Source organism: Sminthopsis crassicaudata, chromosome 1, assembly GCF_048593235.1.
Source record: "Sminthopsis crassicaudata isolate SCR6 chromosome 1, ASM4859323v1, whole genome shotgun sequence".
Taxonomy (NCBI): Eukaryota; Metazoa; Chordata; class Mammalia; order Dasyuromorphia; family Dasyuridae; genus Sminthopsis; species Sminthopsis crassicaudata.
In genome coordinates, this window is record NC_133617.1 from 223,174,166 (window position 1) to 223,187,896 (window position 13,731).

The window sequence follows — 13,731 nt, forward strand, 5'->3', positions numbered from 1 at the left end:
GATGAAGAAAAGAAGAAAGAAAGAAAAAATAGGAAGGAAGAAAGGAAGGAAAAAAGAAGATAGGAAGGGAGGAAGGAAGAAAAGGTATACATAAATAATAAGAAAAAAGAAAAATGATCGAATCAAGCAGGCATTATACACAGAAAAGCTTGTTTTCAGGTAGAAGAGTCAGCTAGAGGTAACAACTGAGTGGAAAGCAGGCTGGATTTTAAAGAGTGCTGAATTTGATCAGAAAATTTGAGTTCGAATCATAGCTTGTCATTTAACTACCTGTGTATTTGGGCAAATCATCACTTAGCCTCTTTGGCATTTAGTTTCTCCATCTGTAAAAAGAGAAGATGGACTCTAATTTCCTCTCCACTTCTAAATCTATAATCTTACAGCAATTCTGAGCCCCAAAACCTTATCATGGAGAAGCCAGGAAAAAACTGTAATATAATTCATTTCCAGTAGACTGGAGAAATAAGGTGGGAGTCTCAGCTGGCTAGGGAGCAAATAAGGGGAGTCTTGGACAAAACTAGGATTATTTTTGAAATTGAACCTTGCTAACATTGCTCTGTGGCCAAGGAAAATAAGAAAAGTAAAAATGTTATATCAAAAGACAAACTTTTTTCTACATAGCTTGAAATTAGGATAATGGAATCATATTTTTTTCTTCTTTTTACCATGTATAATAATGAATTTTATTTAAATGCATATTGACAATAGCCAACAAATGTTTTACTAAAAAAAGATATAAATAGGAAAACTATGAAATAGTCTTAATTTTAGAAAAAAATTGAGAAATAGGGGGAGATATTTGATTCTTCAGATTGTCTTGGTTTCATTAAATTTTACCCTTTGAGGCAAGATTGCCTGTGACTTTCTTCAATGTTTAACTCAGTTATCATTTTTTCCCTACAGGGAATCTTTTAAATATCTTAATTGTTAGCTTTCTCCCTTCTAAAATTGTTTTATATTTATTTATCTCTTTATACATATGCCCCCAAAGGATGTAAGTTTCTTGAGAGCAAGACTGTTAAAGGTTTTTTTTCCTTGTATATCCAATTTCGTGAATATAGAAGTGCTTAATAAGTGCTTATTGAGTAGGATTGATTATGCGCTGGAAATTCTAGTGAGTTTAGGGATCACCCATATCTTTAGGTAACTGACAAAAGAATTCAGGAGACAATTAAAAAATAAGGGCACTATCCACTTGTAGGCCTTCCAGTCTTACAAATATGACAACTTAGAGTACAAAGGGATGATGAGGAGTCAGCGGTCAGTGTAATCTAATAGTAGTCATATAATATCAAGAAGAGAAAGGAAGAAAGGCCCCTAGTATTTTGGTAGAATATATTAGGAAAAAGAACAAGTATTATTCCAGATAAGAGGGCATGAACAAGTTTCTCATCTACACTACTGGAGAAAATACATACTTGAAGGTGATCATAGATATAACCAAGTACTTAGAGTATAGATGGTGATATTCATCAGTCATTCTAATAGAAACTTCAGCTGACCTGGAAGGTCTCCTCTATACGTCACAAAGGATCATATTAAAAAATAAAAATAAAAAACTCTGAAGAAAAGTAAAGTCAACTCTTGACTAAGTATCTGTTAGTATTTGATTTGAGTAGAAATTTATTTCTTTTAAAGTCAATAAATTATACTAATTTTTAAGTGTATATATACCCATATCCCCCATCCCCAATGCTAGAACTTCTCCTATTTTCTGTTTACATTTTTTAATGAACAAACATCTATTTTCTCTCATTCTCTTTCTTAATTAAAAGACAAAGAAGAAAATTCTTATAATAAATTTGTATGATCAAGCAAAACAAATTTTCTCATCAGCCATGATGAAAAATAAAATTTTCATTGTATGCTTTGAGTGCATCATCTCTTTGTCAAGAGATAGTAGTTTATATCATCATCAGGTCTCCAGAATCGTGGTTGGTCTTTCCATTAATCAGACTGTTAAAGTCTTTCAAATGAGTGCTATCATTGTATATACTAGAACTCTCCCTTGGTGTTTTTTCTGATATAGGTTATACATGTACAATAATATAAAAATATTTCCATATTAGTCATGTTGTGAAAAAAAATCAGAAAAGGAGAAAACCACAAGAAAAAACAAACAAAAAAGTTAAAGTAGTATGTTTCAATCTTCATTCAGTCTTCATAGTTCTTTCTTTGAATGCATATGACATTTTCTATCCCATCTATTGGAATTGTCTTGGTCACTGTATTGCTGAAAAGAGCTAAGTCTATCACAGTTGATCATCACGTATTCTTGCGGTTATTATATACAATGTTCTCCTGGTTCTGCTTACTTCACTCAGCATCAGTTCACGTAGGTTTTTCCAGTTTTTTCCTTAAATCAGCCATTTTTAAAAGAACAATAGTATTCCATTATAATTCATATATCATAACTTATTCAGTCATTACCCAGTTGATGGGCATTCACTCAATTTCCAATTTCTTGACACTACAAAAAAAAGAGCTGGTATAAATGTTTTTGCATATATAGGTCCTTTCCTCTCTTTTATGATCTCTTTGGGATACAGACCCAGTAACAACACTACTGGATCAAAGGGTATGAACAGATTAATAGATCTCTGGGTATAGCAGAACTCTTTGTAACAAAGAAAAATAGTCAAGAATACCAACTAGCAACTGTAATCTATTCCCATCTAATATATCTGGCATTTATAGTAGATTAAAATGAGTGTTTATATTTATTTTGTCTTTTTGCATTGTGTATTTACATTATTGTCATCAGCATATACTTTGTTCTTCTGTTTCTGCTTACTTTAATCTGCACTGGTTCATGAAGTGTGTTTTTTTTTTCTTCTGAATTCTTCATTTATTACAGGACAAAAAAAATTTCCATTATGGTCCCATGACACAATTTGCCAAATTATTTCCTTCTTCATGGATGTAAATTAATTTTCTAATGAACTGAATAAAAAAATAAGCTCATACTATATATTCTTTCCAGAGCAGTATGAGTTTTATTGTTTGCAAAATCCTGAACCAATACAAATAAATTCTTATTGCCAGATTGGACCAACTAGGGAAGCCATTAACTATATATGACTCTTCTAAAGAGCTCTGTTGAATTTTATTGACCAGAATATAAAAACATTGCCTTTAAGTCCCTCTAGGACTTTTAAAAATTCAGTGATAAGTAAAAGGAGGTAGAGATTGTGCCTTCATTCAAACACATTTATCCTCATAAATGTTACTAGAGATTTTGCAGTGACTGTGCAATGATAGACATTAAGGAATATAGAAGGCACCCTTACGTCCCAGAACTGGCTCTCCCAAAACTCTTTGAGATTGATATAAAATACAGCGGGGGTTGGGGGTGGGGTGGGGAAAGCACTGGTTTGGGGATCAGAAACACTAGTTAAAAAGATTTAGAATTGGAAGATATCTCACAGGTCATCTAGCAATTACTTTAGAGATGAAAAAGTGCAGCTAAATGGGGCAGTAGATAGAATGCCTCTGGAGTAAGGAGACCCTGAGTTCAAATCCACCCTTAGACACCTAACACCTCCCAACTATGTGATTCTGGGTAAGTCACTTAACCCCAATTGCACCACAAAAGGAAAATAAATATATCTATATCTATATCTATATCTATATCTATATCTATATCTATATCTATATCTATATCTATATCTATATCTATATCTATATCTATATCTATATCTATATCTATATTTATAGAGACAGAGGTAGAGATAGATAGATAAAAAGGAGATAAAGATTTACCCAAAGAAAGTCAGAATTTACATTCAGTTTCTCTGACTATGATCGTATCATTCTACAAAATAGGGATAGGACTACTGGCTTTAACCCCCTCATAGGTACATTGGAAGGAAAGAGCTCTGAAATACTCTATGCAAATAGTGGCTTTTATTACAATACTTAAAAGCAGAAGCTAGATATTTTCAAGAAAAAAAATAGATTATTTCCTTAAGTGGTGCTCAGGCATTACTAAAATGGTACAATATAGCTGATTGATTTTTTTTAATCAAATGTTATTCAACAGAATTAATATGGAACAACAAAAGGTCAAGAATTTCCAGGGAAGTAGTGAAAAAAAAAATTAAATGAAGGTGGTCTAGCTGTACCTGATCTAGAACTATATTATAAAGCAACAGTCACCAAAACCATTTGGTATTGGCTAAGAAATAGACTAGTTGATCAGTGGCATAGGTTAGGTTCACAGGGCAAGATAGTGAATAAAAATAGCAATCTAGTGTTTGACAAACCCAAAGATCCCAACTTTTGGGATAAGAATTCATTATTTGACAAAAACTGCTGAGAAAACAGGAAATTAGTATGGCAGAAACTAGGCATGGACCCACACTTACCACCACATACCAAGATTAGATCAAAATGGGTCTAAGATTTAGGCATAAAGAACGAAATCATAAATAAATTGGAGGAACATGGGATGGTTTACCTCTCGGACTTGTGGAGGAGGAAGGAGTTTGTGTCCAAGGGAGAACTAGAGACCATTATTGATCACAAAATAGAAAATTTTGATTGCACCAAATTAAAAAGTTTCTGCACAAACAAAACTAATAATGCAAACAAGATTAGAAGGGAAGTAACAAATTGGGAAAACATTTTTACAGTTAAAGGTTCTGATAAAGGCCTCATCTCCAAAATATACAGAGAATTGACTTTAATTTATAGGAAATCAAGCCATTCTCCAATTGATGGGTGGTCAATGGCTATGAACAGACAATTTTCAGATGATGAAATTGAAGCTATTTCCGCTCATATGAAAGTGTTCCAAATCACTGTTGATCAGAGAAATGCAAATTAAGACAACTCTGGGATATCATTACACACCTGTCAGATTGGCTAAGATGACAGGTACAAATAATGATGAATGTTGGAGGAGCTGTGGGAAAACTGGGACACTGATGCATTGTTGGTGGAGTTGTGAAAGAATCCAGCCATTCTGGAGAGCAATCTGGAATTATGCCCAAAAAGTTATCAAACTGTGCATACCCTTTGACCCAGCCATACTATTACTGGGCTTATATCCCAAGGAAATACTAAAGAAGGGAAAGGGACCTGTATGTGCCAAAATGTTTGTGGCAGCCCTTTTCATAGTGGCTAGAAGCTGGAAAATGAACGGATGTCCATCAATTGGAGAATGGTTGGGTAAATTATGGTATATGAAGGTTATGGAATATTATTGCTCTGTAAGAAATGACCAGCAGGAGGAAAACAGAGAGGCTTGGAGAGACTTACATCAACTGATGCTAAGTGAAACAAGCAGAACTAGGAGATCATTATACACTTCAACAATGATACTGTATGAGGATGTATTCTGATGGAAGTGGATATCTTCAACATAGAGAAGAGCTAATCCAATTCCAATTGATCAATGATGGACAGAATCCGCTACATCCAGAAAAGGAACACTGGGAAATGAGTGTAAACTGTGAGCATTGGGTTTTTTTTTCTCTTCCCAGATTATTTTTACCTTCCTAATACAATCCTTCCTTTGCAACAGCAACAACAACAACAACAAAATTCGGTTCTGCACATATATATTGTACCTAGGATATACTATAAGATATTTAATATATATGGAAATGCCTACCATCTAGGGGATGGGGTGGAGGGAAGGAGGGGAAAAACTCGGAACAGAAGGGAGTACAAGGGATAATGTTGTAAAAAAATTTTTTTTACCTATGCGTATGTACTGTCAAAGAAAATGTTATAATTATAAAAATTAATAAAAAAGAAAAATAAATAAATCAAATGTTATTATTAAAGACAGCATGGAGTCCTAGAAAGGGCACTCACTGGTCTGGGAATAAAGAAACCTGAATCCTATGAAGCAAGTAGCAGCATTCATTAAGTGTCTGCCATGTGCCAGTCACTGTGCTCGGCACTGGTGATACAAAGATACCAGTTACATAGTTTCTATTGTAAAGAAACTTACTGTCTTTCAGGGGAAAGAGTATATGCATGTATAGACATATGCAAAAAGTCCCAAAATAAATGCTAGGAACTTCTGAAGGAAGGCACCAGCAGCTCTGGGGAACAGAAGAGTTTCATATAAAAGGCAATGCCTCAATTCTGCCTGTGGCAGAAATGCCTGATGCAGTCCTTTTTCGTTTCTTTTAATATCTCAAGGGAGCCACTTTGACAATCATCTTCCTGTGTGTTAATCCTCATTCTCACTGTTTTCCATTAAATATGGTGCTCTAGATGGTTCCTGAGGTCCCTTTCTTCTCTAAAATTTTATGATTCTGCAACTGTACTGCTAGTCTAGTTCCTTTCTCATCTTCTAAACTGCTTTTACCAAACTTTTTTTTGTTTATTACTGATCATTGATAAAACACTATAACCAACCTAAACCCAAAATTCATCTTTCCACTGCTCAATGAGTTCCTTACAATTCTTCAGTAAAATTCAACCTTTTAATTACATTGATGGAATGAATTTCAGTTTCATAAGCCCAGTTAAGTCTGGTTCTTCAGATTCAATACCTGTTTCAATACCAATATAGATATTCAATAGCAATACAAAATCAATACTAATCAAGTATTGATGATAGAAATGTTGAAAGTATATTTAAAATTTCATACATTCTAAAAATATTATTCATATGGACTATGACTTTGAGCACGCATTATTTATCATATTAGCTGAAAAAAATCTCATTTAAAAAAATTTATAATAATTTTTTTAAATACATGCAAAGATAATTTTCAACATTCATCCTTGCAAAATGTTTTCCAAATTTTTCTTGCTCCCTCTCTACCTCTCCCCTCCTCTAGGCAACAAGCAATCTAATATAGATTAAACATGTTCAATTCATCTAAATATAAAGCATTTTTAAATTTTAAAGACCTTACTGTATACATAATTTTGAAAAGATTCTAAAATGAATACACATAAACTACAGTGAACAAGACTGCCTAATATTTTCGTTAGTACTTTAGCACCACCTACTGGACAGTTGATTTATTACATGTTTAAGACAAGATTTTTCCCCTTATGAATATGACATTTCAAATATAATTCTTTCAACCTTTAAAAAGCAAAGTAGATATTCTTGGGCCATATAATACTACCCTTGTCTTTTCATTATTTTAAAGGTAATTTTAATTTACAAATTCATTATCTAAAACTTTTATTAGCTATTTTAAAATATACTTGGCTATATAGTATACTCAAGTATATGTTTAGGATCAACTATAGAAATTGAAAATATAAACAGAAACTATATATAAAGTTGTACTAATGGTTTATTTGGCTATATAAGGTAAAAATTGTAATAATTTAATTTTTAAAGTACAGTAATAGTTTTTAAAATTGTATGTGGTATAGCTAGAACACTATCAGGACTCAGGAAAACCCAGCTTCAAATCCTGCCTCAGGATTTACTTATTAAATTAAGAATAATTTAACCTCTGATGCTTTAAGTTTCTCCACTTAGAAAAATAGGAATAACAAATAGCACCGACTTCCCAAGATTGTTATAAAGTTAAAAATCAGATAATATTTGCAAATGGATTTGCCAGCCTCAAAGCACTACAAAAATGAGACAGCTTGTAGCAGTGCAGGTATCAATGTAACTGGGAAATATATAACACAATAAATAAAAATACAATAAAACACCAATATTATTAATAGGGATCTCTCATTCCTATGAGAATAATTGTTACAAGGGATAAAATATTGGAACTGGAATCAGGAAAATGTGGGTTCAAATCCTATCTCTGAGACTTTGTACCAGTGCGAAGCCAGGCAAGAAACTTTTAGGGGATCCAAAGCTGACCTCATTGGTTCCTCATCCTCACCAAATTTTTCCTTACCTTAACTACTCTATTTTGTTCGTGGTACCACCATTCTCCAAGGTTTAAACCTTGAAATCAGTTTTTATACTTTCCTCATATCTACCACATTCAATTTGTTGCTCTCAGCACCTCTCCTCTGAATTTTTAATTCCTGATTTCACTTTCTGTCTCTATTCTTGTCTTTTTGCTTTTCCTCCATCCTATTTTACTTATTGCAATCCTCTTTAGTATCTTCTCATATGATCATGACATTCAAAATCATCTGAACTGGGCATCTCTTTTTTTTTTTTTAAAGAGAGAAAACATTTTATAATGTTAATTGATCTATTAAGAAAGTCTAACATTATATGCTGTGTTCCTCTCTCTTAAGCCCTCATTTTTGCCAAGGTTGGGGAGAGAGGGAGGTCTCTTTTTACCAAACTACTTTTCAAGACCCAGCTGAAAGCTTGCTTCCTGTATGAAGTATGGTGTGTTTTATCAGAAGTAGTGAATTTAGACTCTGCTCAGCTTACTACAAACATGACTTTAAGGCACTTCTTTTCTTTATACCTCAGTTTTCTCATCTATAAAATGTAAAAGAAGGGATTGATCTCTGTAGACATTTCTAGCTCTAAATCTAGTCCACAATCATTTAACTCCAAATTCTTGCCTCTTTAAGATTTAAAATGTGAAGGCTAACCTAAATGAATCTGAGAATCCCTTTCAGCTCAGAATCCTATAGTCCTTATTGACAATTCTCCTCAGTGGATTTATTACTCTACCAAATACTGCCTCACATCCTAGACAGCTTAGAGTGATATATTCCTTTATTAAAAAATCTCCTGGGAAAGAAACTCCTTTATATGGAGTAGAACTATCTGTGATGTGCAGCCACATTAAAAAAAGAAATCCCTTAGGTACTCAAAGCTCCAGATCCATCTTTCCTTCCTCTGTAATAGCCATACAAAGTAGCAAAGATAGAATAACTGGTTATACTTGACCTGAAATTTGTAAAATAATTATATATGTACATATATGTGTGTATATATATGCCTTTACACATTGCAAAGTGTTTCCCTAGCAATAACTTTGAGATAGCTAGTGCAAGCATTATTATTTTCAATTTATAGATCAAGAAACTAAAGTACCTAGAAGTTAAATGACTTGGCCATGATAACGCAGAAAGAAATAACTGAGGAAGCATTCAAATACCTATCCATAATGGTCTAGTGTTTTTACACTAAAGTGTTATGCTACTAGAAACTTGGAATTTGGTTCTCTGAACTGTAACTGTGGGATCAAAAGGCCAGATTCAGATATGTAAGGGACTTTAGAGATCATCATGTCTGACCTTTTCATTTTATGGATCAAAAAAATGAGGCCAGAGGTTATTTGCATATTTAAGTGTCTGAGAGGTGGAATTGGTGTTCTTGTGATCCCAGGATCTTAGAATTAGAGAGAGACAAGTTCTTGGAGCCACTTCATTTCAGCTCAGTAGATAGAATGCTGGGCTTCATGACAGGAAGACTCATCTTCCAAGTTTAAATCCTGCCTCAGACACTTAATATCTGTGTGATCATAGACAAGTCACTTCACCATGTTTGCCTCAGTTTCCTCATCTGTAAAAATGAACTGCAGAAGAAAATGGCAAGGCATTCCAGTATCTTTGCCAAGAAAACCCTAAATGGGTTTATAAAGAATTAGACTAGACTGAAACAATTGATCATACACTATTAGTATTATTAATAATGATTAGAATGGTGGATTGAGTTAGGGGTCCTATTTGAATTGCTGCCCAACTATTGGTAAAATCCTATCATAATATTCTAGGACAAAGATATCTTAATAACCTATTTTATACAGTGTTTTTTTTTTTGTTTGTTTGCAAATACTCCTCTAAATAATAAAGCTTTTGGATGAGTGGACACAATAGTCACTATTAAAAAAAAGAAAAACAAAAAATCCCAAAACAACCCAACTTAATAAAAGGAAAAAAAGTGGTAATTAAACCTCATGTGGTAGGCTTGGGGAACACCAGGCTTGTTGTCTCTAATTCTTTTACTTCACCATGAAGTAGCATTTATCCTTTCACTTCTCTATTAAACCCTGCTTCACACATTTTAACCACTTAAGAAAAATGACTCAACTTCCAAAACTCCAACTGACCAAAAGTATACAAAAATAACCAGCAGTCTAAAGTAAGAAAATGATTGGGATATGGAAGTTCTAGATTCTTCCTTTCTGTCTCCGCCTTTTATTTTATATATTTTTTTTAATCTTGCTAAGTAATTACAGGTACTGAACAGGTAATTTCTTCCCTAGTTCCTGCAATTCAAAATTCCACTCCATTTTAGGTGTTGCTCTGTCTTGTTTCAGTGACATAGAGCAAGATCTCTTTATACAGGGTATTCCATGGTGTTCCCCCCCCCCTTTCCTGACTCCTTTTGTGTGTCATCCTCCCCTTTAGATTATTATAAGCTCTCTGAAAATAGGGGCTTTTTATTAACTGTATTCTTATGATTTAGTACAATGCCTGGCAACTTAAAGTTTATTGGATTGGATTAGATTGCATTCCCTGGCAGCAAAATGTAATCCAAAGATCCAATGCTGGTTTCTATTGCATTTTCTGAAATTCTAGTTCCTTCTCTTTACCTAGATAATGAAGAAGTAGCTTCTGCCCACTACATTAAAATTACTGCATGTTTCAATGAGATCATAGTACAGATAATACTAAAAATAAAGTGTAAATTATAAGGTTCTGCAAAATACTTCATATATCTTATTTGAACTTCACAATGACCTGTATTATTAGCAGTATCTGTGAAAGTTCTTGAGAATTATAAATAACTATGTAAGTACAAACTATTGTTATTGTTAAAACCAAACCTAAAAAAAATCCCAGGGGGGAAAAAAAAAAAAAAAAACATCAAATCTGAGCACATCAAAGAGCAAAACAGAAGTAGAAAAAGTACCAGTATGAAACATGGGTTTCAGTCCTACTTCTGTCAACAATTACTTTGTTGACCATGGATACATCAGTAAAGTTCTCTGTCATTTTCCTTATATGTAAAATTAAAGGAATGGACTAACAATTCCTAACTTCCCTTCCAACTCAATCATTCTAAAATTTTATAATCTTGTAGTGAGAATTTTATTTTTTAGCTTGCCATTTTTTTTTGGAGTTATCACTAAGTCAGCAAATAGACAAAAAGCAGAAATATAGACCAATTGATCACAAACAAAATGACTAAGTCCTATAAGTATTTGATGCTTGAATAAAAGGATGCAAGTCACAATTCTGTGACTTGCAGCAATTCAGCACCATCAGAATATTTTTTGCTCTAGACTTTACTGGTGTAGGAAATTTTCAAGAGGAAGCTCTTTTTACTAGTGCAAATTAGCATATCCTTAACTCTTCCCTCTCCCTTACTCTCACTCTCTCTCTCTCTCTCTCTCTCTCTCTCTCTCTCTCTCTCTCTCTCTCTCCATATATATATATATATTCAATCTGTTGTCAGCTCTTGTCATTCCTACCTCTACATCTTTTACAACTGTCCCCTTTTCTTCAGTTAACAAAATCACTTTCCTAGTTCAGGTCCTGCTCAATTGGACTATTGAATTAGCTTACTAATTAATCTCTTGGTCTCCAGTTGTAAAGGGCTAGAACTGAGCAGATGCACTTAACTGAGATAACCTAGCACTTAAGGCTAATTACCAACTGGACAATTCTCTATTAACATTCTTGGAGCATGACCCTATTCAACTCTGTGCTGCCTAGATCTGTGGGTGTGGACAAAGAAGGGGAGGAGAGAGATCAGAGGGTGGAGTAGGAGAGGCAGGATCATTCTTTGGCAGTGGAGAGAAAGGAGGTGTGGAGATTCCTCTATCTAATCCCCTGAGGGTGATCCCAAAAGACCAAGAATAAAGACTTGTCTATCCTGACTTCAGCTGATTCTAAGATATCCAGGGTACTAAGGCGGTCACTACATCAAGTCTTTCCCCCATTTCAATCCATTCTCAAAACTGCCAAAATGATTTTACTAGAGTTCCAAGTCTGACCACATCACTTCCCTACCCAGTGAACTACAATGGCTAATACTTTAAGATCAAATGTAAACTCTGGCATTAAAAGGCTTTCGAAACCTGGCCCCAACCTACTTTTCCAGGCCAATTACATATTATGTTCCTTCATATCCATAAGAGTCTAACCAAACAGCTCACTTTACAGCTCCTCTGCATGGCTCCCCCTATTTCTCACCTCTAGACCATCATCTGTCCTTCATGCTTGGAAAACCCTTCCTCTAAGAATTTCTAGTTTCCTTTGAGGCTCAACTCAAGTTGCTGCCTTTGAAATGAAATCTCTCTTGATCTTCCTAAACTTACTAAGTGTCTGCTATGTGCCAAGCACGATGCAAAGTTCTTGGGATACAAAACTACTTATCTTTTTACAGCAACTACTACTCCATAGCATTATAACTGCAACTTATAAGAAAGCTAAATCACTAAGAAATTAATTTAAAATGACTAGATCAGGGATATAGAGCCAGGATATATGAGAAATAGGACTTGAATAGGAATTTAGCTGGGAGTTGAAGGAATCCAGAAAAGTAAAGAGACAGAGGTGAGGATTATACTGAATAGGAAAGGGTGACATGGTCAGATCTGTGCTTTAGGAAAACCTCTGGCTACTGAGAGGACAACTAGAGTGAGAACAGACTTGTGGAGAGCTGATCTACCAGCAGACTGTTGCAACGGATCTGGCACAAGGAGATAAGAGCTTGTACTAAGATGGTAGCCGAACGTCGAGGTGGTGCATTATTGGGTGACAGCAAAATCAAGAGTATGACTCTGTGTTGAGTAGAAGAATAGGTCAGGGAGAATGAAGAACTGAAATGTTGAAGTACAAAGGGTGTATTATATACATGTAAGTCCCATAGTATGAGAGCCAGAATTGGAGGAGAGAGTGGAGTACTGAATTCATTGAGAAAGAATTGCCCTCTAAGTCTGTAGAGAAAGAATAGTAATAGGATTTTTTGATTGAGTGGTAGATGTGAACTGCATGAACCTCAAAGAAAGTGACTGAGTGATGATTGTAGGAGAACCAGGAATTAGAAATAGGCAACAAGTACTCTAACACCCACCCCTCTCCCCCAGTTGACCTGAGTCAAAGTGCAATCAATGATAGAGAAGTTGATCAAGGAGACTGCTGTGTCATCAAGAGGAAGCCAGGTCTCCGTGTGAACCAAATGTTAAGAATAGGAAAGAAATAAAAAAGAATTTGTTGCTTATGGAACAGGCATTCCAAAAGGCACGGTATCTGGTAGATTTTGAGACTCTGGGGGAAGGAAAATTTGAGGGGGAAAGGAAAGGAGTCAGTAATGGGAAGTGGAATTTGGATGCTGGGCCTGCAGGGATTCAGAATCACTGGGATGGGGAGGATATGGCCAGGTAGGAGTTGTTAATAATTAAGTGAAAAATTCAGAAAGACCTTCAAAGTAATAGCATTACCATCTTAGGGTAGACAGTTGGAAGGAACAAGAACTTAAGAGCATGAGTGGTCATAACTCTTCTTCCCTGAGGAAGGAGATCAGGCTGGAAACTGAATGAAAAATGCCCTCTTATCCTTTACTTCAGGAGCAGGAGACAGGTTTGATTGAATGATGGTTTTCCACAGGAGGCTAGAAATAGGCAGAAGACGTGTGATAGGACACACCTGTCTCTTGTTTCCTTGTATTCTGTACAAGATATAATTATCAGGAGCTAGTATCCAAGGCTCAGCTTTGGATTCAGGCTGGTGGGTTGTTATTTAACGGTTGTGCAGGGTATTGTTGAAAGAATACTGGACACAGAGGACCTGTGACTGAATTCTGTAAGTTGTGTAACTATTGGCACAAGTCACTTCGCTCTAGGTTCCTTTTCTCATAAT